General features: G+C 37.7%; 1 non-coding gene across 1 annotated transcript; it reads left to right on the forward strand.

Annotated features, from left to right (window-relative positions):
• The first annotated feature begins 3751 nt into the window (after positions 1–3751).
• On the forward strand, positions 3752–3858 carry LOC141682032 (small nucleolar RNA R71). The gene has a single exon (XR_012559437.1). It is a non-coding gene; the product is annotated as a small nucleolar RNA R71 (small nucleolar RNA).
• Positions 3859–25921: the final 22063 nt, after the last annotated feature.

Raw genomic sequence — 25921 nt, forward strand, 5'->3', positions numbered from 1 at the left:
GCTCAGCTCTCCTGAGCGGGCGCTCAGTTCTCTGAGCGGGCGCTCAGCTCTGCTGAGCGGGCGCTCAGCTATTGACTGGAAAAATATTCTGATGAATCTTGTTTTGACCATAACTTGAGTTCTACTCGTCAGAATTAGGCGATTCAACTGCCCACGCGAAGCTATTGAGATTCTCTACAACTTGACAATGGCCTTGGCTTCCAATTCTGATCACTTTTCATCATATTTCCTTTAAAATCTCTTTTCTTCATTTAACTGATACCTGAAATGCAATAACACAAAAACACATCAAAATACCAATAACTTGAGTCCAAAACACCAATTTAAGCTTGTAATAAAGCATTCCAAGTGGATATAAAATCCACTTATCACACCCCTAAACTTGAATCGATGCTTGTCCTCAAGCATAAACAGACTCAAAACTATAAAACAAACCTAATGCATAAATGCAACTATGTGAATGCAACTAAATGATAATGCAATTGATCCCCTCAGAATAACCATAACCAAATGAATAAACCAATGCCTCTAAGAATGCAATAACTTGAAACAGAGTTTGAATAAATCCCACAAACCAACTCACAAACCAGAAACGTGCGTGTGTGGATGCTTAACAGATATACTCTCGATACTAGATCAATAACCATAACTTATCTATCATCGAAACAATCAAAAGTTTATAAACAGAATAGACAATAAACGCAATATGACTCACAACACCTCCTTTCTACTAGAGTTATACAAGGATTCACACTATTATTGAACACATAGCAAAGATGCTTATTTGATCGTGCAATGAATGAGGTCCCAAAAGACTTATACAATAATACCCATGTAGCGAGCGTTAGGTTAGTGGATCCCAGACTATAAAAGCCTTAGGTCACTAGGCACAAAGTCCCCTAAAACTTAATAACTCGAGTATTAAAGAGCTCACTCTTGATCAATTATGCATAAACACATACTTTTTTCTTTCTTTTTTTTTCTTTTTTTTTCTCTTTTCTTTTTTTTTCTTTTTTTTCCAACAATTTCTGAATGAGTGCGTTTCGCTCCATCTCATTCAACCCTAGACTACTCATAAAAATATGAGCCGGCTACTAGCCATTTGGCGCCTATCCTTACAACAACTAACAATGAAATCCAAGTTTTTCTCCAGATAAAAGAATCAGTGTTTTTACGTCATTACGAGAATATCACAAATTCTAAATATAACCAAGTGATTAAATCTCAACAACAAACAAGTATGATCATGATCTAGATCAAAAGCAACCCTATAAGACTTTGTGAAAATATTTGTTTCTGGCATGCAAATCTATTCATTCGGACTTAAACATCCCTCTATTCATCATCACCACACTCAAATCAACATCAACTTATCAAATATCATAGTCCATCTTAAGGGATCATGCTAAATATGCATGCAAATGTAACTATATGAAATCACATAAAAACAAACAAATATGTCCTAAATGAACAATCATGCAAAAATATGAATGAACTAAAACTAACATGCAATATGAATCTATATGGATCTATATGGACATACACTACTAATCCTTACATTATCACCCCCAAACTTAAAATTTTCAATATCCTCATTGAAGGTAATAATAAGGATTTCAGGCATACCTAATTAGCGGGAGAGTCACCCTCGTCGGGTGGAGGATCAGGTGGCCAATCAACCTCGCCACTAGTGTCTCGGAAAATAGTACCGAAAGCGTGTGTCAAATCTTCAGCAAAATGACGGTGAATGTCGTGCATGGCCTCCATACGCCTAATTACTCGCCTGTACTGCTCGTCACCAACACCAGTCCTATCAACTACCTGCTGCACATGAGAAGAACCCTCTATAGTCACTGGAGGATCCGTTCGGCTACCCTCTACATCATCAAAGATATATCCCAACCCCTTGTCAGGGGGTGCACCTAAGAATGAATAACTCAAGTGATTTAGTAGTGGGTTGAGCTCAAGTGTAGGAGCATCTTCAATAGACGACTCGAGACGATCCTGAGAAATTTTCAGCTCTGCTAACCCAAGAGAATCGAATGGCACATCCAACTTCCTCTTCCACAGAGGTGCATTCAAAACCTAAATTTGCTCTACTTTAAAGCACTCCTCTTTAGCTGTGGGTAATTTTATTTCCTTGAACACATTGAAAGTGACCTTCTGATCATGAACCTTCATCGTAAGCTCTCCTTTTTGCACATCGATCATAGTTCGGCCTGTAGCCAAGAATGGTCTTCCCAAGATAATGGGAATCTTCTTATCTTCCTCGAAATCAAGAATTATAAAGTCAGCAGGGAAGAAGAGTTTATCCACCTTGACCAAGACATCCTCCACTATACCTCGTGGATAAGCGATGGAACGGTCAGCTAGTTGCAATGACATGTATGTTGGTTTCGGCTCAGGCAGACCAAGCTTCTTGAAGATAGATAAGGGCATCAAATTGATGCTAGCTCCTAAATCACATAAACACTTGTCGAACGACAAGTTTCCGATGGTGCAAGGAATAGTGAAGCTTCCAGGATCTTTAAGCTTCGGAGGCAACTTCTGTTGCAGCACAGCACTGCATTCCTCCGTTAGAGCAATGGTCTCTAAGTCATCGAGCTTCACTTTCCGAGAGAGAATACCTTTCATAAACCTCGCATAGCTAGGCATCTGTTCAAGAGCTTCAGCGAAAGGTATGTTGATATAAAGTTTCTTGAACACCTCCAGAAACTTCTCAAACTGCTTATCCAGCTTTTTCTTCTGCAGCCTTTTAGGAAAAGGAGGTGGAGGATAGATCTGCTTCTCCCCTGTATTACCCTCAGGAGGAGTGTGTTCCACAATAGTCTTCCTTGGTTCCACCTCTGCTTCCTTCTGCACTTCTTCTTTAGCCACAACTGCATTTTCTGAATCTTGAGATTTTTCAGGCTCTTCGTCTTGCTGAATTTGGGGGCTTGCGACCTTTCCAGACCTTAAGGTGATGGCGTTCACATGTTCTTCAACTTTCTTCTTTCCTGGATTGGCTTCTATATCACTAGAAAGCGTTCCTGGTGGTCGATTCAATAAGGCATTAGCAATTTACCCTATTTGGTTCTCCAGATTCTGGATAGAAACAGCCTGGCTTTGGCATATAAGAGCCTGGTTTTTGCACATAAGTCTCAACTCCTCCAATTCAGATTTTTCATTCGAAGATAGACCTGCATCATGAGTTTGTTGTTGAAGTTGGAGTTGTTGTCTTGGTGTAAATTGTTGCTGAAAACCAGGAGGGTTAAATAGCTTATTTCCAAACTGCTGGAATGGCTGTTACATCACATTCTGATTGTTGCTCCAGTTGAAGTTAGGATGATTCCAGTTATCAGGATGATAAGTGTCTGGAACTGGTTGTTGCAATCTCTGAAAGTTGCTCACAAACTGAGCTGAGTCGCTAGATATAGCGCATTGTTCTGTCGCATGCGGACCTGCACACAGCTCACAAACACTAATTATCTGCTTAACACCATAGTTAGCCAGAGAATCGATCTTCATAGACAATGCCTTTAGTTGAGCAGTGATAGCCGTAGCTGTATCCACTTCAAGAACTCCTGCTACCTTGCCCTGTGGATATCTCTGGGTTGGATACTGATATTCATTAGCAACCATCAGTTCAATTAGATTATAAGCTTCCTTATAGCTCTTTGTCCATAATGCTCCGCCTGATGCTGCATCAAGCATGGGTCTGGACTGTGCTCCCAACCCATTGTAAAAATAAGTGATGATCATCCAATCAGGAATTCCATGATGAGGACACTTCCTAAGCATCTCCTTGTAGCGCTCCCAAGCTTCACTTAGCGATTCTCCCGTTTGCTGCGCAAATTGAGTAATAGCATTCCTGAGTGCAGCTGTCTTCGCCATAGGGAAGAATTTAGTAAGAAACTTCTGAGCAAGATCTTCCCAAGTAGTAATCGAACCAGCTGGTAGAGAGTGTAACCAGCTCTTAGCCTTGTCCTTCAGAGAGAATGGGAACAGTCTCAGCTTCACAGCATCTTCAGAAACACCGTTGAACTTGAAGGTGTCGCATATTTCAATGAAATCCCTAATGTGTGTATTGGGATCTTCCGTTGGAAAACCCCCAAACTGGACTGAAGTCTGTACCCATTGAATTATGCCAGGCTTGATCTCAAAGGTATTAGCTGTGATAGCTGGCCGGACAATGCTAGATTGAATGTCATTGATCTTGGGTTGAGAAAAATCCATCAAGGCTTTCGTTCATGCTGCTGGATCTCCCATTGTAATGAGTACCTGAAACACAAACAAATAAACCTTGAAAGTAAAAGAATCCGAGTCAGTGAACTTTAACGACCACTGATGACAAGCACATAAACTAAAAATTAACACCGAGTCCCCGGCAGTGGCGCCAAAAACATGTTAGGGCGAAAACACGCGCTAATATTCACGCAAGTATACGCGTTCGCAAGTAGTATAAGATATAAATCAGATTCGTTCCCACAGAGACTGGTTTAGGTTAAGTTCAATTTATGCACCTATGCAACAATGTATGGTTATCGCTTAATGCTAAGACAAATAACAAATTGGGTTTTTATTAAACTAAGAGATGATACTAAATAACATTAACTAAGAGAATTGAAGTTGAATTACTATATATGACAAACATGGGATCCTAACTTCATTACTACTTCATTCAATAGCCTTCTCGTTCTTAACCTTAGCATATGATGGTGAGGACACTAATCAGATAACACGAAACTGATAAACGCCAACTTTCGTTGCACGAGTACCATTCTACCAGACATCCACAAAAGACATAGAAGCTGAATAGGCACCAATTATATTGAGACCCTATATGTCTATAGAATTTGACAATATAATGGTTTAAGAACAAGTTATCTATCTTGATTACATAGGGCAAGTAAAACGGTTAGAGTTACCTACTAATCATGCATATACATACATGAACCTATGCTAGCATGGCAAGTTCTAAACCTCTATATTCATTGTCGCTTCAATAGAGATTAACACGCTATCTTATATGTTAGCTACGCACATAAGACGAATAAGCACAACCATACTAGGATATCAATCAATCACCACACACCAAGATATCGAAACAATTAACTATTGAAATCCATAAGTAAATCCGCTAGAATCCCATGACAACGATTAACCCATAATCGAACTCATCGTTACCATGGGTTCCAATGAAAGCATGTTATAAACAAGGTCTTAATAAACTAAATAATAATCAAAGTACGAATAAACGAGATCTAGGTTCAACAAGAACGAAAACGAGCATCCAAAGTTACAACTAATTCAAAGAATCACAAGTTGAAAACAAGATCTTCTTTTTCGGAGTTGTTCTGTGCTTCTAGGTCTTCTCCTTGGTATCCCAATCTTCCCGGATGATGAAAACCCTTTTTTTTAAGTATATATACGCCCCTAGTGGACCTGGGCCCTTAAAATCATCAAATTCCACTCAAAAAAGGCTTTTTCAGCAAAATCAGCGACCAGCCGCGCCCTGAGCGGCCGCTCAGCTCTCTTGAGTGGCCGCTCAGCTCTCTGAGCGGGCGCTCAGCTCTCTGAGCGGGCGCTCAGCTCTGCTGAGCGGGCGCTCAGCTACTGACTGGAAAAATATTCTGATGAATTTCGTTTTGACCATAACTTGAGTTCTACTCGTCAGAATTAGGCGATTCAACTGCCCACGCGAAGCTATTGAGATTCTCTACAACTTGACAATGGCCTTGGCTTCCAATTCTGATCACTTTTCATCATATTTCCTTTAAAAGCTCTTTTCTTCATTTAACTGATACCTGAAATGCAATAACACAAAAACACATCAAAATACCAACAACTTGAGTCCAAAACACCAATTTAAGCTTGTAATAAAGCATTCCAAGTGGATATAAAATCCACTTATCACCCCCCCCGAGAGCAGGCCTTATAACAGACAATGTGATTATCATGAAACTTATGGGCACAAAACTGAAAATTGTCTCTCTCTCAAATACTTCATTGAAGACCAAGTCAAGAATGGTAACCTGAATCAGTATGTCTCCCGGGATACACATGAGAAGGAAGAAAGATCAATGAGAGGAAAGAATGTTATGAATGTGGTCCTAGGGGGGTCCCACTCTCCCCCTAGCAGCCCAGGATCAGGAGATGAAGTGTTCTCCATCCAATCCTACCTGGAGATGGTAATCTCATTCAGTAGCAAGGATTATGAAGGGGTCAACCTGAATCACAATGAAGCTTTGGTGGTAATACTTGATATTTTTGATAATGAGGTAAGAAGAATGATGATTGACAATGGCTCTTCAGTAAATATACTCTTCAAGCACATTGTAGATTGGATGAAGCTAGGGAGCTGCGCTCAAACGAATGCCAAGGGGACCCCCTTAATGGGTTCAGGAATAACTTGGTCCCGATCCAGGGAATATTTTACTTGCCAGTGATATTTGGGTCAGCTCCAAACCAAGTCACCCATGTGATAAAATTCAATGTGATTAAAACTCCCTCATCCTACAACGACATAATTGGCCGATCAACTCTGACCAGGATACAAGCAATCACCTCGAAATCATACTTGAAAATCAAATTCCCAACTCCAACGAGGATAGGAGAAGTTCAGGGAGACTAAGAGGTCGTTGAAAGATGTTATAGCCAGGCCCTGGTCTCAAACTCACCAAGACAACAAGAGGAAGGCCATAGTCCTTCGCAAAGAGCAAAGCATTAAGAAACATCGCCCCCACTCAAGAGATGATGCGAGAAAAGAAGTCCAAGTTATAGAATCCATCACGGATCCAAAAGCAACTAAGCAAAGCTCGAAAGAGCAAGAAAGCAACCAAGTCATAACAGAAATTGAATTGAGCCCAGGCCTCGGCCAGGTCAACCCTACTGTGTAAACAACCAATCCTGAAACAAGTGAAGTAAGGGAAAGCAATCAAAAAGAAATGACAGCCCAGGGTCAAATCTATATGAAGAAGAATACAGAAGCTCAGATCCAACAATTGGTATCAAACATGGATCAAGCCAAGATCAAGGCTGTAGTGGAAACAGAAACAATCACGATTGATGAAAGCACTCCTTCCAAGAAGGTAAAGATAGGATCCGACCTCGGAGCTACCTTTAGAGAAAACCCGGTGTCATTGCTCCGAGGGTACTTTGGCATATTTTCCCGGAGCCCAAGAGACATGCTCGGGTTGGACGAATCCATAACAATGCATAGCTTGGATGTCAACCCAGAGATGAAACCAGTTAAGTAGAAGAGAATAAATTTTTCCCCAGAGAGGCAGAAAGAAATAGATTAAGAAGTTGAGAAACTACTCAAAGCTGGGATCACATGCGAAGTCAAGTACCTGGAATGGTTGGCTAATATTGTTATGGTTAAAAAGGCAAACAGGAAATAGAGAATGTGTGTCAACTACACCGACTTGAATAGTGCATGCCCCAAAGATCCTTATCCATTGCCAAATATTGATCCTTATTAGGAACTGACACTATAGGTTCTGTTTAAGGTGTCGGGTCTAGAAATGCCGACACTAAAGGTTCTGTTTATAGTGTCGCCTTCAGAAATGCCGACGATGTAGGTTATTTTCATTTTCATGCTAGCTACCCTTTACCTTAAATTATTTATGATATATTTTAATCTTCTTTAAGAAGTACAAATTAAGAAAGTTGGTCATAAATTACAATTTAATTATTTTTATAACAATTTCTTACTTAATTAATTAATTTTACTTAAATAATTAAATATAATGAATAAAATTTTTTTAATTATCCAACAAATTTCCTTACAATAATAATTTCAATCCATTTTTTTAAAACAATTTGGTTATCAATTTTTTTTTATTAAACCAAAAGTTTGCATAAAATTCCGATTTTCACCGGATCAGAGTTTTATGTGGATCATGTTGGGCTTTTTTCCATATCAAATTTAAATTTTGGTTTTTACTGGATCATATCTGATAACATCTTCAAGAAAAAAATGTGGTCCATTTAAGTCTGCGAGCCAGGTAGACTTTTGTTAATCGAATTTTTCTAATATTTTCTGGGTCGGACGAGTTTGTCAAATTCATATTTTTTGTGTATCTTTGATCCCGCCACCTAACTTATATTATACAATTTAAGTGATTTATTGTAATTTATAAAGTATATTATTTTGTTGAAATTAATTATATATAATTTTACTAATACACATATTTTGTATTAATTTATTCTTAGAAACTAAATGATAAATTTACATTTGTAAGAAATTATTGATATTTAGATATTAATATGTTACTATTAAAATTCTAATTTATATATGTAAAGTTATCTAAAAACTAAAGATAAAAGTTACTACGAATCTTGCATTAAGTATTGCGTCAATTTAGAATATTATTATTATTGATTGATAAATCTTGCTTACAAATTTTAATTATTATTATTAAAAAGTTAACATATAAAAAAATATTTAACAAGAATTTATAGAAAATAGTTTAATTTAAACATAATTAAATAATTTTCTGTCTGTCATAAGGTCTTGGAAATTGTAACTATTTTTTCATAAAAAATGATAAGAATAAACATTTAGTCAATCAACACCTCTGTGGTGGAATTAAAAATAAATAGTCACTTCTTAGTTATTAAAAATGATGAAATATTAGTTTTTGTTAGTCTGGATAAATATTCAAGAGTTGAAAAAAAGAGATACCCCAAATTTATCCCGTCTAATGCCTACCCGACCGAGAAATCCCTAATTTCCAATCGACAGCTCCATCTCCATATTGCAGTTATTCCGATTAAGCCCAGTTTTGCCGATAAGAAGCTGCAGATCAATTTCATCTCCATCTCTGTTTCCTGCTTCGTCCCAGGTTTATTTCATCCCCCTCCCTCTCTCTATTCCTCCCTCTCTCTCTATTTCTTAATGTTTTATCAAGAGAGACAAAGCTAATTTGACTTACCGTCTGTTTCTTTGTCTCAGTCTTGGTAAGTGTCTCTCAATGTTTTTAACTTGTTAATAGTTTTATCTCAATATTATCCCTTTGTGCATGTGCACTAGTACAGAATTATCTTTAAGCATCGCACTTTTCAAGTCTTAGCCTAAATCGCCGGTCGATATAGTTTGGCAGACTCGCGATATCCTCATATTTGCTGATTGCTCTGCTTTTGAGGTTTACACTAGCAAACGTGAAGAAAAGGTTCGTAATTTCGCTTCTTTGATGCTTTTTTGGTGGGTATTAGTTGAATTGTTGTCATTCAAGTGTTTTTGTGGTAAAGATTTGATTTTGAGGGTGTTTGTAGAATGTTAATGTGAAATTGAGTGTGTGTTGATTATCGTCTAGTTTAATTATTGTTGTCATTGAGCTGTTTGTGTTGTGAAATTCTGGCTTTTTTTTTATTATACTGCTGTAGTATAATGAAGTGATGATATATAGAGTGGATGCGAGAACATACTAAACACGGATTTTCCATGAACTAATAAGGTAAATACGTTGTGCATTTGTTGCTAATACAAACAAAATATGTTAGGACAATCCTGCAGAGTAGAGGGTGAGGATATTAGGCTATGAATCAAGAAAATTCCCAACAGTTTGATGGTCTGAAGAAAGCTTAAAAGATCACGACTGTCAATGCTGATTTTAGGCATCTAGTGAATGTGTAGTTGGAATGTTAGACATAACAGAAGCAATAGACAGACTCCGAAATAAAGTTATATATGCATTCTCCTACTACTTATTGCATGTTCACTTCTGCTATCTTGGTAGGATCAGTAAGAATAATTTCAGTCTACTTCTTAACAAATTTTATAATATCCAAAGCTCTGGTCTTGCAGAGTATAAACAAAATCTGAAAAATGAAGTCCCCTGTGCTACCGATACATGTATATGTAGTTATACATCTATATGCTATTACTTTTATTGCTTGACCATATATTATAGTTGTGATGTTAATGTTGGATTTGATGAACTTGCAGAATGCAGATGTTGCAAAGTTTTCAATCTATATACATTCCAAGCCTGGTTTTGTGTTTGACAAATCAACTACTGTTTCTGAATTCTAATAATAGAGCATTTCCTAGAAAATACCTGGTCACCTGTAGTTGAAGTCATGCTCTATATTCACAGGTTGGAGTATGTACTTCCTATGTTCCATATTAGATCTGTCTTTGTAAATTATTAAAGCAACTAGGTGCTTGTCTCCTCTGAATTGGATAAAATGAGTGTTGACGGTAAAGTCATAGACAATGATGGCAATGCAGAACTTAAGTGTGCAGTTTGACTATTTCAATTTCAGGTTCTGGAGCCAAGTTTAGCCAAGGGGAATAGAGTTATGGTGTTCTGCAATAGATTAAATTCTAGTTGTGCTGTTGATCATTTTTTAAGTGAATATCAAATCTCTACAGTTAACTACCACGGAGAAGTGCCGGCAGAACAAAGGTGAGTAGGTAGCAGGGTTCACATGTTTCTGTTTTCTACATGTATGTACACATAATTGTTGGGAAGTGGGAACTTTAGATAAACGTACTTTAGATCAACAATTCTACTGCCTGAATATTATATGTGTGGTCTATAATTATAATACGGATGGCAAGATCCAAGTATATCATCTGGCTAGGCATTTTGATATTTCTAACTTCGATTATAACTAATCTTATATGATGGAAAAATTTACCAAGCATGAAGCGTAATTTGTACAGCTAAAGGCTTGTGGATGCTTATTATACAGTCAAATAAGATGCATGTCAATCCTTTGTACTAGCAAAAGTTTCCGGTCATAATTGGGTATTTTCCACATTTAGGGTTGAAAACTTGAAGAATTTCAAGAGTGATGATGGAGATTGCACAACACTTGTCTGCACAGACTTGGCTGCTAGAGGACTGGACCTGGATGTTGACCATGTTATCATGTTTGATTTCCCACTGACATCTGTATGCTTTTCATCTGGAATTAGTCATTATTATATTATTCCATTAGCTTTCACATCAAGGGTTTCTTATTCTTTTACTTTAATAACCCATCCTCTTTCTTTAAATTCAGATCGACTATCTTCATCGAACTGGAAGAACAGCTCGAATGGGTGCAAAAGGTATGTTATATGTTGATGTAGGCATCTAGCCTACTTGCCTTTTTATTAAATGATCTCAGTGCGTACTTGTTGCATTTTATGACCTTGGTCTTGATTATAAAATTTGAATGTAATTTCTACCAGTCTCAGTTTTAGAAGTTGGATATAATTTCTGTTTAATTAACTATTAATGCAAAGTTTGAAAGCTAGTATTACCTAATATGGCCCTTCCTTCCTAATTGTTAATATTAACTATTAACAATTCGTGCATGTTCATTGTTCACTAGTTTATCCCGGGATTTGATCATTCTGGACAGGTTGTGCCTAGAAACAGAATGTATTATTTATCTGATCAAAATTGAACTGTAGTTCCAGCGGCGGCAAAGATACATGGGAAGTGGTTGCGAGTCCTGTGTGATTTGAGTAACTATGCAAGTAAAATGTTAAAATACATGGAGTTGGTGTTGTGTGAACTTAACTCTTGAGATACAAGATGAGAGAAGTCATTAAGCTTTGATTGTCTTTTCTGCTCTTTCGCTTTTAATGAATATATTGTAAATGAAGGTCTCTTGCTGAGACATTTATTTTGATGTAATAAATTATTGTGTAATATTTTTTATTATTAAGATCGAATTGATAGTTCAATCTTTTTAATGCAATTTAAGTATATTCTTGTCAAATTCTTACAAGAAAATTGTCAAATGCTTAAAAGAAAACAAAAATGTTTTTTTTTTCAAAAAAATCACTTTAGGCATCGGTTATTTAGATACCCGTCGCTATTGGGCAGGCCTATAACGTCGGCGTTTCAAGCAACCGACGATGTTGGGCAGGCCTATAGCGTCGACATTTCAGAGAACCAACGCTATATTTGGCAGGCCTATAGCGTCGGCATTTTAAATAACCGACGCTGTTGGGCAGCCTTTAGCGTCGGCTGTTTGAATAACCGACGCTAATGTCAAGACTTTAGCGTCGCCTACTTAACCGACGCTAAAGGCCTATACCTATAGCGTCTCCCACATTTGCTACGCCACTTAACCGACGCTTTAGGGGTTATTTGACCGACGCTAAAAGTTCAGTTTGTACTAGTGATCCTTTTCATTTTTAAAAACCAAGGTTAGACTGCTGAGCAGTCACACACTAACCCCGAGCAAAGCTCCCAACTTTGCTCTATATACTGGATCGAAGGCATGCATTGGCCTAATATGACCACGAATCTGGTCTGACCACAAATCTGGTCTGACCACGAATCTGATCCATATTTATAAAACGATCCAATTCTAAAACAATTCAATATGATAACCATTGCAATTCAATATAACAGAATCATAATTAACATTGATAAAGCATTTATCTCAGAGCATAAAACATTTCACAGGTATCACCAGGGTGTATCAAGGTGTAAGTATGAAGAACGGCTTCAAGCCTGATGAAGAATCAAGTATATGAAGAACAATGGTTCAATGATAATACAGGGTATTGATCTTTGATGTGATAGGGTATTCCAGGGTGTATAAGTTTTTGCATGCTCAAGAAATTCTGTTAAAATACTTAGTTTATGGGGTGTATGTATTTGTGGAGTAGTATCGTATATGTCTGGCTTGTATCTGAGAATTCAATAATTAATGGTTTCTGAACAATAAGGCTTATGGCTCAAGATCAACAAGGATCAGGGTTCAAGGTTAAATAGTTTAAAGTGCTTGAATATTAAACAAGATTTATTTTGAATAATAACAACATGTTATGAGAAAGTTCATAAATATTCGCAATATATCTTGAAGAAAGGTTCAGAAGGACTTGCCTTATCATAGATGATTTCTAACTTTACTTGCACTCATCTAACAGTTCTACTCATCATTCACTTTCCTTCTTTTGCTATGCCTTGCTTTTATTCGTCAATCACTTGCCTTCTCTTTCTATGCTTTAATTCTATCTACGGATCACTGACTTTCTTTGTCTATGCCTCGCTTAATCTGCTAGGCATCACAACCATCTATCAATACTCAATCTCATATTATTCTAATCGTCACATAGACGTCATAAGCTTTTATCTACCCTTCGTTTTACCCAAATCCGATTTACGGATTGAAAGTTAAGACCAAAATGGTCAAACAATAACCACATAGGCATATAACACATCAATCAAATAGCACGTAGCACATAGCACGCAAGATACTCGATCAAAATAATTTTTCAAAGAAGATTCGGGGTCAAAATGATTTTCCAAGTATTTATTTCGAATTTTGAACATTTTTCGGAATTAAAATGGGCCTCTGAATCATTTTATAATTAATGAATAGGGTTCGAATACCCGAATTTGACTTTAAAATAATTTTATAATAATTATCGAGCCTTGAAAATAATTTAAAATAATATTTTAAAGCTCGAAACCATTTTTCAAAATTTTTAAATCAATTTTGAATAATTAAATCTAATTATTAAATCAATTAAAATTAATTAATAATTATTTAAATTAATTATTCAATTAATATTAAATTAATCAATTAATTAAAATATTTAAAAACTAATTAAAATCAATTAATAAAATAAATCAGATTTATTTTTAAGTGAATAAATAATTAAAAAGTAATTTTCTGAATTTAAAATAATTAAGTAAACAATTTTCTGATTTTTAAAAATAACATAATATTGTTTTTGAAATATTTGCAAACAGGAGGGACTAAAGTGTAAAGTCTGGCAAATTAGGGGGGCCAAGTAACAATTTCACCGTCTTATCCGACGGTACAGCCGCCGACGGCGGCGGCGACACCGCCGGCCGATTCGTACTCGCCCAGAACTCCACCAAAATTTGCAGGTTAACAGTTCTCGATACCAGGAGATATGTCGAGGTATCCAATCTGGCAAACAGTGTCTCAATCGGCCGGATTTTGGCCGAGAAAATCAGGAACGCCGCCGGTGTTCAAAAGTCCGGCGAATTGCATCTCGACACCAATAACAAAAATTTATATATGAATCGAACTCTCTAATCACGATCTATTTAATGGTATAAGTCATACGTTCCCAGGTTTAACGAGTCAAAAATCCGGCCAAAAAGTTAAATTTTCCGGTGAGATTATTCAAGAACACGAAGAACATTCAACCTCAAGAATCAAATCAACTTTTCTACATGTTATTGAATTCAATTTTTGACATATAATATACCAAATTGACCAGGAAGAAAATATCTACACGATTATGCCATCAAATCATATCAAAAACATCAAGACCAAAAATTCATAATTTAATCCATAATTAATTCGAATTAAAATAATTAATTCAGAAAAATAGCTTAATTTCTGAGCAAAATCAGATGGTTGATTAAGAAAGAAGATTTTGAGAGCTTCATTTTGATATATTGCACGCCCGAATCGGAGTTCGATAACGCCTTCGTTTGTGTGATTGATTTTCAAGAATACGGTGTTTTAATAAAGTTTTCTCTGGTTTTCAGGGTTGGTACTATCTGATTATGATTTTGCGCGTGAAAATGAAATAAGAAAGGGCTATTTATATTTATGGAATATTAGTACATTCTGGATCGATAAATACGTTCGTTTTGGATAAATATTATCCCTTTCGGATAAACACTATCCTGTTTTGGATAAGCACTATCCTGTTTTGGATAAGCACTATGTTGTTTTGGATAAACGTTATCCTATTTCGGATAATTATCAAAACCGGGCTTTTATAAAACGATTGTACGAAGATAATGTTATCGAAAAGGGTTAGCGTATCGAAAATATCGCGTCGGGCCGCGCACAGGTCAAACCGTAATCCGGATCGAAAAAGTCAAAACATGGAAAATGTCCAGAATTACCAGATTAGGTTAGGAAGGACTTCTCGGAAGAGTTTCGGGTTATAAAAATGTAAAAACGGTTGAGGTTGGACGATTCCCGGGTTTATAAAATAATTTTGTAATTATTCAGAAAATAGTTAATAAATTCATAAATTAATATAAAATTATATAATACTCCAAAAATTACCAGAAAAATACCTTAATTATCTATATTTTTATTCTGTACATAAAAATTAACATACTTATACTTTACCACATACAGACATCCACATGACCACACCAATCATCAAATAATTCATCAAGAATCACATAAATTCACATAAAAATTATTTATTGATAAAAATAATTACACGTCATGTCCCGGATATTACAAATATACTTCAACACATCTCCCACGATAGATGGGAGTACTTCGCTTTCGCGAACCCACTCCTGGTCGATCTAGGGGTTAACGCATTGGACTCATTGGAAGGCATCTGATCAACTTAATATTAACTTTAGGGTTTTGTTAATTTTAAAACGATCATGATCCCATCATAAAGAGATTCCCAATTTTTCCTTGAATAAAATATTTCAAATAAATATTCGTCAATGGTTTGATTTTCAGGTAGTGAGGGAGTCACAACGGTCTCGCTTAAAACCTACAAACTTACAAGTTCAATAAACTCGCTTTTGACAAAATTGCCCCATGTTAGAAACAAAGAAAATTTGTATTTTATTTTGTATTTCATAAACACGAGAATCTCATAATCGTTTTTTCATTTTAAAATCTTGAATCGTTATAGATTTTATCTTGTTTAGCAAGCATGGCATGGGTGTCGTATCTAATACATACATCCTTAATCTAATTAAGCATTATAAACTACTCTACACATACATTCATCATATGCACTTATATATGTAAAGTGCAATAAATAAACGTGGTTGGTTATGGCTTCATCCTATGCGATCTTTATCGAGCTAATGACAAAGATCTAGGTCAATCTAAGGTGGAAAATAAATACAGGCTAACTATTACATGTCTTCTTTCTTGTATTGCTTCCTTGGATGGCCTCCGTGTGGGATTACCCTTCATCTTCAAATCTTCATGTCTTCATGTACATTACAAGAATGAAATATTAAAACTAATCTAATGAACCTACAAGAAGAACTCGAGTTATATTCGAGATTTAAAAATTACAAGATTAAACGACATGCAAGCCGTATTTGAAAAACCAAAACCATTAACCTAAGGTCATAAGCCATAATCATCCACCATGCTCAATTAACACAAAATAACATGTTAAAACACATAATATAATCTTAACATATCATACCCATCATGATCTAATCATAAAAACCAAATATTGAAAAAATTAGAAAATTTGAAATTAAATATGATAACATTAAATCGCATATTACAGGGCCTAAATGACGTCAAGCGCCATACATATTAGTCGCTGATAACTTTAGCTATCATTTACGTTCAAACGCTCGATTCCATATGAAATAGCGTATTTGTTCGCCAAAATCGGACACCAGACACAGATTTCAGCAAATCTGCGGCATCCGATTTAGAATCGTATCAAATACGATTCTTATAATAAGAACAAACACAAAACATGTATATATCAGTATATATATACAGATTATATAATCATCATTTGATTATACAACTCTCATCAATATCATATATTCAAAACATATATATACATACACGTATATAAATATAACAACATGTAAAACATACAAAATCGCATACATAACAGTCATGGAATATTATATACATGTTATCATCATAAAACCAGTAAACAAATAAATGAATTAAACACTTTTCGCAAGTAGCTCTGATGTCATTGTTGGGTTTCGAGCACATAAACGCAACGGAAACAGTAATTAAAAACATAAAAAATCAGAATTTTCGAAACCCACCGGAGGATCCCTGCGAAAAATAGATATTTAATCCATAGATTAGATTGTTTACTATAAGAAGCTTTACAAATTGGTTGACTAATGGAGATCCAAAGCTTGTTCAATCATCATGCATCCCGCTGTCGCGATCTACGCTCTATCGGTATCCACACGAATGCTTGAACTCAAAGATTGGATGTGTACTAGCACAAACTCGTTTCTTCTTGCTTTCTCCATCTTCTCTCTTGGTGGCTAGGGTTTTAGTAAAAGTCTTGCTTCCAAAATCAGCAACACAAGAGATATTATATAGAGAGTAGAAAACTGAATTATAACTATTAACTAATTAGGAGTTATTATTAATTCGAAATTCCTATTTGTATTATAATTAAGGCTCACTTAATTATTTAACAAATAAATTTCATAATTAATATTAGTAAATTCGAATATCAATATTTATCTAATTAATTAATTCATTCTTAATTAATATTATAAATAATTCGAATTACTTTAATATAATTTAAATCCAATTTAAATTAAATAATCCTTCAAGCATTTTTAGTGTGTGACCTTATAGGTTATTATTACGTTGGCAGCGAATTTTAAATCTAATTTAAAATCATAAACAATGAGCGGCATCTAGTAATACATCATTGCTAACCAAGTAATAATAATTGAATCGGTGATCGATTAAACCTTTTGTGAATAATGTACAATGTAATATAATCCTTGTAACCAAATATTATATATTAAACTAGAAGCATGTAATGGGTCATCCTCATCATAGTTTAATCCAAGTTTCCTTGATCAATGAGTAGACTATCATATCAAATCAATATTTCAGCATGGCCACGCATTTCATAGTCTAGCTCACACAAGAGGCCAATAATATCACTCCTAAAATAGGAGGGTTAAATCCTATCTAGATCATTCATATTTCTCATACGATTCATAATATACCCAATGTCCACTTTTATCATTACCCGGTCAAGGATAACTTTTAATGGAATCAATGTATATTAATTCGCGTATATAAATATAATGACTTCAGGTCTAAGGATCATTATATCATTATCACTGTGAGAATTACTTATGACACAAAAAACATGTAGAATCTTACATTGGGTCTATCCAGCACCATGTACATATACATCTGCCTGTGTTTTTGACTTTAGTATCACTATACCTATGATCAATGAGATGTGATCATCAGTCAACAAACACACCATTCTTAATGCATTATTATTGTCCCTTAATAATAATACTCGACTAGGGACCTTTAGGAATATTTATACTATTCTCATAATCTCATTTCTAAGTCACGTACTTAGAGATATAGAATTGCATATCATATTCCAAGGACATTTATTAATCTAACATTTATATCGCAGTAAATTAAGAATTAATAAATTATAAAGAGAATAATCGATAGAACATAAACATTAATAATCCTAATGTCTTAAACTAAAACATCATAGTGTTGTCTCTAGGGCACAAACACTAACAAACCTACCAAAGAGCAATGAACAAAATCTTCAAAAACCAGCTTGGTAGGAACCTGGAGTCCTATGTTGATTATATGATAGCAAAATCCACAAGCATCCCAGGTCACATAGAAGATCTAAAAGAATGCTTTGAAAACTTAAGAAAATACTCACTGAAGCTGAATCCGAAAAAATGCACATTTGGAGTGGGGCAGGAAAATTCCTAGGATTCTTGATCAACAACCGAGGAATTGAAGCCGACCGAGAAAAGATAAAGGCGATCCAGGAGATGAAGCCTCCTAGGACCCAGAGGGATGTTCAGAAGCTAGCAGGGTCACTGGCAGTACTTAGAAGATTTATCTCAAAGCTAGCTGAGAGATGCCAACCCTTCTTTGACTTATTGAAAGGAGCAACCAACAAGAGGGAAGTGAATTGGAGCCCGGAATTCTAGAATGCATTTGTAGAAATAAAAAGGTATCTCTCCCAGCCACCAATCTTAACCAAAGCCCAACCCGGGCCCGGGGAGCCCCTGTTCCTCTACCTATCAGCAGGAGCCCTGACGGTTGGAGCGACACTAATCAGGGAAGAGAATGGCAAACAGCAACCAGTTTACTATATAAGCCACGTACTAAAAGATGCAGAGACCCGATATCCAAGGCTAGATGGTCACGACATCAAGAAAGCTCAGGCACTACTTCCAGGGAAGGGAGATCCGGGTTGTAACTAATTAACCCTTAAGGAAGATAATACACAAGCCAGATGTCTCAGGAAGGGTGGTAAACTAGGCAGTTGAGCTAAGTCAATTCAAATTGAATTTCATTCCAAGAACAGCAATCAAAGCCTAGGCGTTGGCTGACTTCATAATAGAGTGCAACTTCCTGGAAGATGAGCCTAGGCCCATGAGCATTGACCCAGAGAGCATCAATGATAATAACCCGGGAGCCTGGGCTCTCAAAGTTGATGGATCCTCAACGAACAAAAGGTCAAGAGCAGGGCTCATTCTAAAAAATCTGGATGGCTTTATAGTCCAAACTGTCATTTCTTTTGGCTTTGCAGCAACCAACAACCAGGCGGAGTATGAAGCACTGATAGCAGGATAGAAGCTAGCAAAGACCCTCAGGATCCAGGATCTTAAAATCTACAGCGACTCCTAGATCGTAGTAAAGCAAACAAACGACGAGTACATAGCCAAGGATCCAGTTTTAGCCAAGTACCAGGCCCGGGTCCAAAGCTACCTCGCCTTAATACCAAGACTCCAAGTTCTACAGATATCCAGAGAAGAGAATTCGGAAGCCGATACACTATCCAAATTAGTTCAGAACTCATCAGACCTAGATTCCTCTATCTACTTTGAAGATCTACAAAAGCCAAGCATAGAATCTGAGGAAATCATGGAAATAGACAACAGCCCGAATTGGATGACTCCGTTTATTAACTACTTGGAGAAGGGAGAGCTCCCTGAAGACAAAGGGAAGGATCAAAGGTTAAAAGCCAAAGCAGCAAAATTCTTCATTGAGGAAGGGATATTCTATCGCCGGACCTTCTCATCACCTATACTGAAATGCATTGGCCCAGGGGAGGCAGAGTATTGCTTAATGGAAATCCACGAAGGGATATGTGGAAATGACATGTCCGCAAAGGCCCTAGCTCATAAGATCATAAAACAAGGGTACCACTGGCTAACTATCCACTAGGATGCATTAGAGTTCGTAAAAAAATACATGGAATGCCAATTCTTCAGCAATGTGCCCCAGATCAGCTCAATTTTACCCTCCTCAGTCCTGTCAGCAATCCCCTTTGCTGTCTGGAGTATTGACATTATGGGACCCTTCCCTAGGGCCAAAGGAGACCTCAGGTACTTGTTAGTCTCAATTGATTACATGACCAAATGGGTTGAAGCGAAGGCAATGCGGATAATAAACCAGCAAGATTGCATAAAATTTATGGACAACATATTGATGAGATTCGGAGTCCCAAAAGTACTTGTCTTGGATAATGGGCCACAGTTTGTCGGATCAGAGTTTAAATCCTACCTCAAGGAGCGAGGCTTCCGGCACAGGAAATCATCAGTAGCCTACCCCCAAGGAAATAGCCAAGTAGAAGTGACGAACTGGATCCTTCTCCGTGGGTTCGAGAAGAGGCTCAAAGAAAGCAAAAGTAAATGGCTGGAAGAATTGCCAAATATACTATGGGCCTACACAACAAGTCCCCACACAAGCATAGGAAAAACACCCTTCAAACTGGCTTACGGGACTGAAGTAATGCTTCCCATCGAGGTAGGATCCCCCTCTCACCGGGAAATAAACTTTGATGAGGTTGCCAACGATGAAGGGATCAGGACAAACCTCGAGCTAATCGAAGAGGTCTGAGACCAGGCTGTTGCAAGGATGGAGAAGTACAAAGAAAAAACTAAGGAGCACTTCAGCAAGAAGTTCCAGGTCAAGAACTTCCAAGTTGGAGACCTGGTACTTCGAGACACGGAAGCTTCAGATCCAACAAACACTGGAAAGCTGATGCCCAGGTGGGAAGGGCCTTACAAAATCAAGGATGTATTAAGGACAGGGACCTATAAGCTGATAAACTTGGATGAATCCGAGATCCCAAACACCTGATACGGACTCAAGCTTAGAAAATTCTATCAATAGAACAGCATCCAAAAGCAACCAAAAAACCTGTAGCCTATGCCAAGCAACCAATATCTGATTCAATATTTTGTATGAAGAAAATTTCAAGTCAATGAAAAGAATTTTCCTTTTTTACCCAGTTCTTATTTTAACTTACAAGCAAAGCAAACAAAAACCAATCCGGATATGGTCCCATACCCGGATTGGAAGCCAAAATTAAAAGCAAACAACACGAACAAATATCCAAATCCGGGTTAATAGCAACCACTATTTACTTAGAATATTTTTCTAAGTACCTAGAGCAAATAAAGCAATCATCAATCCGGATATGGTGTCATACCCGGATTGAAAACCAATACAAAAAAACATCAATCCGGATATGGTGTCATACCCGGATTGAAAGCTAATATTAAAAGCAAAAATTAACCTGGACAAATATCCAAATCCGGGTTAACGGCAACCACTATTTACTTAGAATATTTTTTTTAAGTACCTGGAGTAAATAAAGTAATCATCAATCCGGATATGGTGTCATACCCGGATTGAAAACCAATAAAAAAACATCAATCCGGATATGATGTCATACCCGGATTGAAAGCCAATATTAAAAGCAAAAATCAACCCGGATAGGAATCCAAATCCGGATTGAAAGCAACTGTTATGTACTCAGATTATTTTTCAAGTACATAAAAGAGATAAAGCAAACATCAATCCGGATATGGTATCATACCCTGATTGAAAGCCAACAGTAAAAGCAAACATCAACCCGGATAGGCACCCGAATCCGGGTTGAAAGCAACTATTATGTACTGAGATTATTTTCCAAGTAAATGAAGCACAAGCAAACATTAATCCGGGTCTGGGGCCATACCAGGTTTGCAGAACAACCATAATAGCAAATAATCCGGGTTACAGGTCAATCACTTTGTACTAAGGAAAATTACGCAAACCTAATAAGGCTTCATACCCGAAACTCCACCGGCTATAAACCCAATCCAGGTTGGAAGGCCACATCTATAACCTGGATTAAAATCATTTTTGCACTAAATATTTTTCAAGTGCCAGCCACAACCCGGATTAGAATCGACCCAAGGATCCGGATCAAGCCACAAAGCAAACGTCCCCGGGTAGGCTCTCTTACCCGGATCAAGAGCATAAATAAATACAATATTCTAAATAAGTGAATTACCAGAGCGAAAGTCAAATTAAAAATACCAATCCGGATTGCCACCAATCCGGATAAATCCAAATATTATAAATTGTTCGGAATCAAAGTACTAGAGAAGAGAAGAGTTCCGAAATAAAGCAACAAGTTACATGGGCAAGGCCCGAGAAGCTTGACAAAGCTGGAGCAAATCTAAAGGAAACTGAGGCTAGGACCATCATAAGGTTTCGGTTCACCTTGACCCTACTTAACAGCTGATTTGGCAGCCAGAGACTGCTTGATAAAGCTACCCCAGTTGGCCAGGGGATTAGTTTTGAGGTGCCTCTCCACCACGATCCAGGCCCTGCGAACCTCAGGAACCCCGGCTAGGGCAATCTCAAAGTCATAAACATCGTTAGCTTTAAACTCGACGATGATGGCCTCCTTGTCCAGGTTTTCCTTCGCAGTCAGGTCAGCCTTGAGCTTCTTCACTTCTTTGGCAAGACCGTCAGCCCGGGTCTTCTCATCCTTCAACTGCTCCTTCAACCCGAATTTAACAGTCTGGAAGCCCTTCCGGACCTCATCTAATTCATCATTCAGATTATCCACCCGGATCTTCTCAGCCCTGGTCCTGTTGTTGGCCTCCCGGACCTCAGTAAAAGCGATATCGGAATAGATGGATATGGCACTCCCAACCGGGGGGAAGAAAAAGGAATATGATTCAGGAAAGGAAACCTATCCGGACGAAAAACAAAAAACTGCTTAAAGTTTACCTGTCCTCATTGCCCGGTCACCCTCTTGAAAGCTGCGGCCATACTGGAACCCTCAACCTCATCCCAATCCTCCTCAGACAGGATGCTTGACATAAACCCAACTAGATCAACCAGGGACTTGGTCCCAACCTTTACCGGGTCCCCATCAGGGCTTTTTCCCTCCGAATCGCAGATGACCCGGCTAGAAATAATAGCATTTCCCCGAGGAGGCTTGACCAGGACACTCTTCCTCTTCTCCCTTGGAGGATCATCATCACCCGGAATCTCTTGCACCACAGGCTCAGAGTCTCCGGCTTCATGACCCAGATCGAGGATATTCTGGGGAACAGAGGACTCGGCCCCACCCTCAATGCCCACAGATCCGGATCCAGGTCCGGGAGCCCCATTAGTAGTCTTGAAGGCCAGCCCAAGAGTGTTGAAAACTGCAACATAGGCGGAAGAAGACATGATTCCAAGAAAGTCACGGTTGAAATAAGGCAGACCTGTAGAAATATGAGAAAAGCACAAGTCAAATTCCAGAATAAAAAGCAAGGATGATCCGGATCAAAGTGCACAATGAAGGATCCGAATCAGGATACAACAAATTCTACTAAAAAGGCACAAGTCAACAGCAGATAGGACTCAGATCCGGATCAATAAACGGGATAAATGATTCGGATCATGAGCCATCAAATACTATAAATAAACTACAAGTCAAAAGCAAATGGGACCAGGATCCGGATCAACGAACGGAGTGAGCGATCCGGATCATGAGGCAGTAAATACTATAAACAAACTACAAGTCAAAAGCAAATGGGAACATGATCCGGATCAACAAACGAAACAAGTGATCCGGATCAACATGCTTAGGGAATGGCCCGGACCGAGCAAGCAACTAAAAAGATAAATCTAAAAGAAACATATAATCCGGATCAAGCAAACAGCAAAATAAGATAAATTCTAAAGGAAAGGGATCCAGAATAAGCAAAAGCAAGAAAGGACCCGGATCTGTATGCTTAGAAAACTTACAACCAAGTTTGAAGAGCAGTTTATGGTTCATGAAGGTATCCCGGGTAGGCTGAAATCTGAGAGATTCATAGAATGCTCTCATTTGGTTCAAAGCCTGCCCCTCCAGAACAGCAGTAGCAAATTTGGTCTGGATACCCTCCATTGTGAAATAGGGCAGGTAGGCCAGGTCATAACCCTTCAACATTATGATCTCCCTATTCCAAAACTTCAAGGAAGTCTGGTGCATTATAGGTTTGGCTCTACCCGGGCCATATCCACACTCTGAAGCCCGAAATCTAATTTTATAAGAAGGCTTCTGGCTTGACTTGGACAGATAGAAAATCTGGTGGAAGAGCTTAAAGATGGGCAAGAATTCGGCTTTATTACAACAGGATGTGAACCAGGTCATTGACTTAATCCCGTTGGGGGTGATCTGCATTGGGGATATCTTATAGACATGTTTGCAGAGATGCTTAATGAAAATATGGCAGCGAGGGCTCTACCCGGATCTAAGGTGCTCCATCCATACCGGAACAAAACCGTCTTTCGGGCGGTGATAGATCCTCTCTTCTGGTTCTGGCCACCTCCCCTGGATATCAGGGGTCAATTGGAACGCAACCCGTACAGCCTCGTCCATCTCAGCTGGATCCGCCTCTGCGTAAAGGTCCATTAACTGGTAGTGGTCCCGGCTGATGGGGAACTTGGAAAAGACCCTCTTGAGAGCCTCCTGATTATAAACCCCGGGGTGACTATTATGTTGCCTATCATACCTAACCCTCCCATAATACACATCATTTTCAATATCTGTGGGCTTGACTACAAAATGGTACTTTACATCAGTCCAATAGCCCTCGGGGGTGAAGGGAACCGTATTCTCCAGGAACTTCTTGAACCGGAACTTTAAAATAATCTCTGTGGAGGAGGAGGCCTTTTTACCCATATCTACCCGGATCTGCGTTCTCTCAGATGAATCTGGGTCACTCTCCTCACTTGAAAGACCGGGGTAACAGTTGAAAGCTCTTCTAGGAAGTCTCTTGATCCGGACCATATACTTATTAACATCAAGGTGAGTTAGTCCGGATTCCTACAATTTTTAAGTTTTTTGCTAAGCGGTCTGGATCAAGGACGTTATGTTAATCTTTCCATAACCTAATGATCCGGACCGCTAATGCAAGTCTAACCCGGAAAAATATCAATGATTCGGATCACATATAATGAACACAAAAGCAACACCATAAACAAACCCACAATCCCAGATTCAACAGAAACCCGGGTAACAACAAACACATACGGATCCAGATCTAATACCTTAATATAGATCCGAATCTAAACAACAAACATAAAGGCTTACATTTCCTATCACATGCAATTTTAGCAGAGTAAACTACCCTCAATCCGGGTTATAACCCCCTACCCGGATCCAAACTGAAACCCACCACAAACAGATTGCACAAGAATCAAAAAAGCAAATTATATACTTTTTACATATACACACATATATTCAAACCAAGAACACTAAGAACAGCACAAAACCCCAGATAATCAACAACAAAACCAAACAAAATCGAACCAGAAACGGCCAAAAACCCACATATCTAAGCATAAATGGCCACCAAACAGTCGTACTCACCACAAAAACACACCAAAAATACTAATTTACACCATCAATTCATGGATAGAGATATAATCGAAGCATGCAAAATACAAAAAAAAAAGAAAAAATTGAAGAAACTCGAAAGGAAAACGAAGAAGGGAATAAAGGAACTTATAAGTCGTAAGTAAATAGAGGAACACGGCGGCACATCGGCGGAGAAATATGGCAAGAATGCAGTACTTCAAAAAATTCTTGGAAGAAAAGGAGAAAAGAGACTGTTGGGCTTCGTTTTTGCGAGATAAAAAATAAAAAGAGGGGAGGGGCTGCCTTTTATAGGCATGAGAAGCAGAACCACCCCTGCCACGTGGCAGGGCAAGATTGGGAAGGAGAACAGTTATGTTAATATATATATACATATATATTAAAACCATATTTACAAATTCCCCCCATTTTTCAGGATCCAAAGCAATAGACCCGGATCATTACCCCCTACCCAGATCCCTGACTATCCGAATTAGTCTCCTAAAAGAGCAGAAATTTTGCAAAGGCAACAAATCACTACTACCTTAATCCGGATTATTATCTACTACACCAGATCCGGATTGATGCAAGAAA

The sequence above is a fragment of the Apium graveolens genome, chromosome 8, assembly GCF_009905375.1.
Source record: "Apium graveolens cultivar Ventura chromosome 8, ASM990537v1, whole genome shotgun sequence".
Classification (NCBI taxonomy): domain Eukaryota; kingdom Viridiplantae; phylum Streptophyta; class Magnoliopsida; order Apiales; family Apiaceae; genus Apium; species Apium graveolens.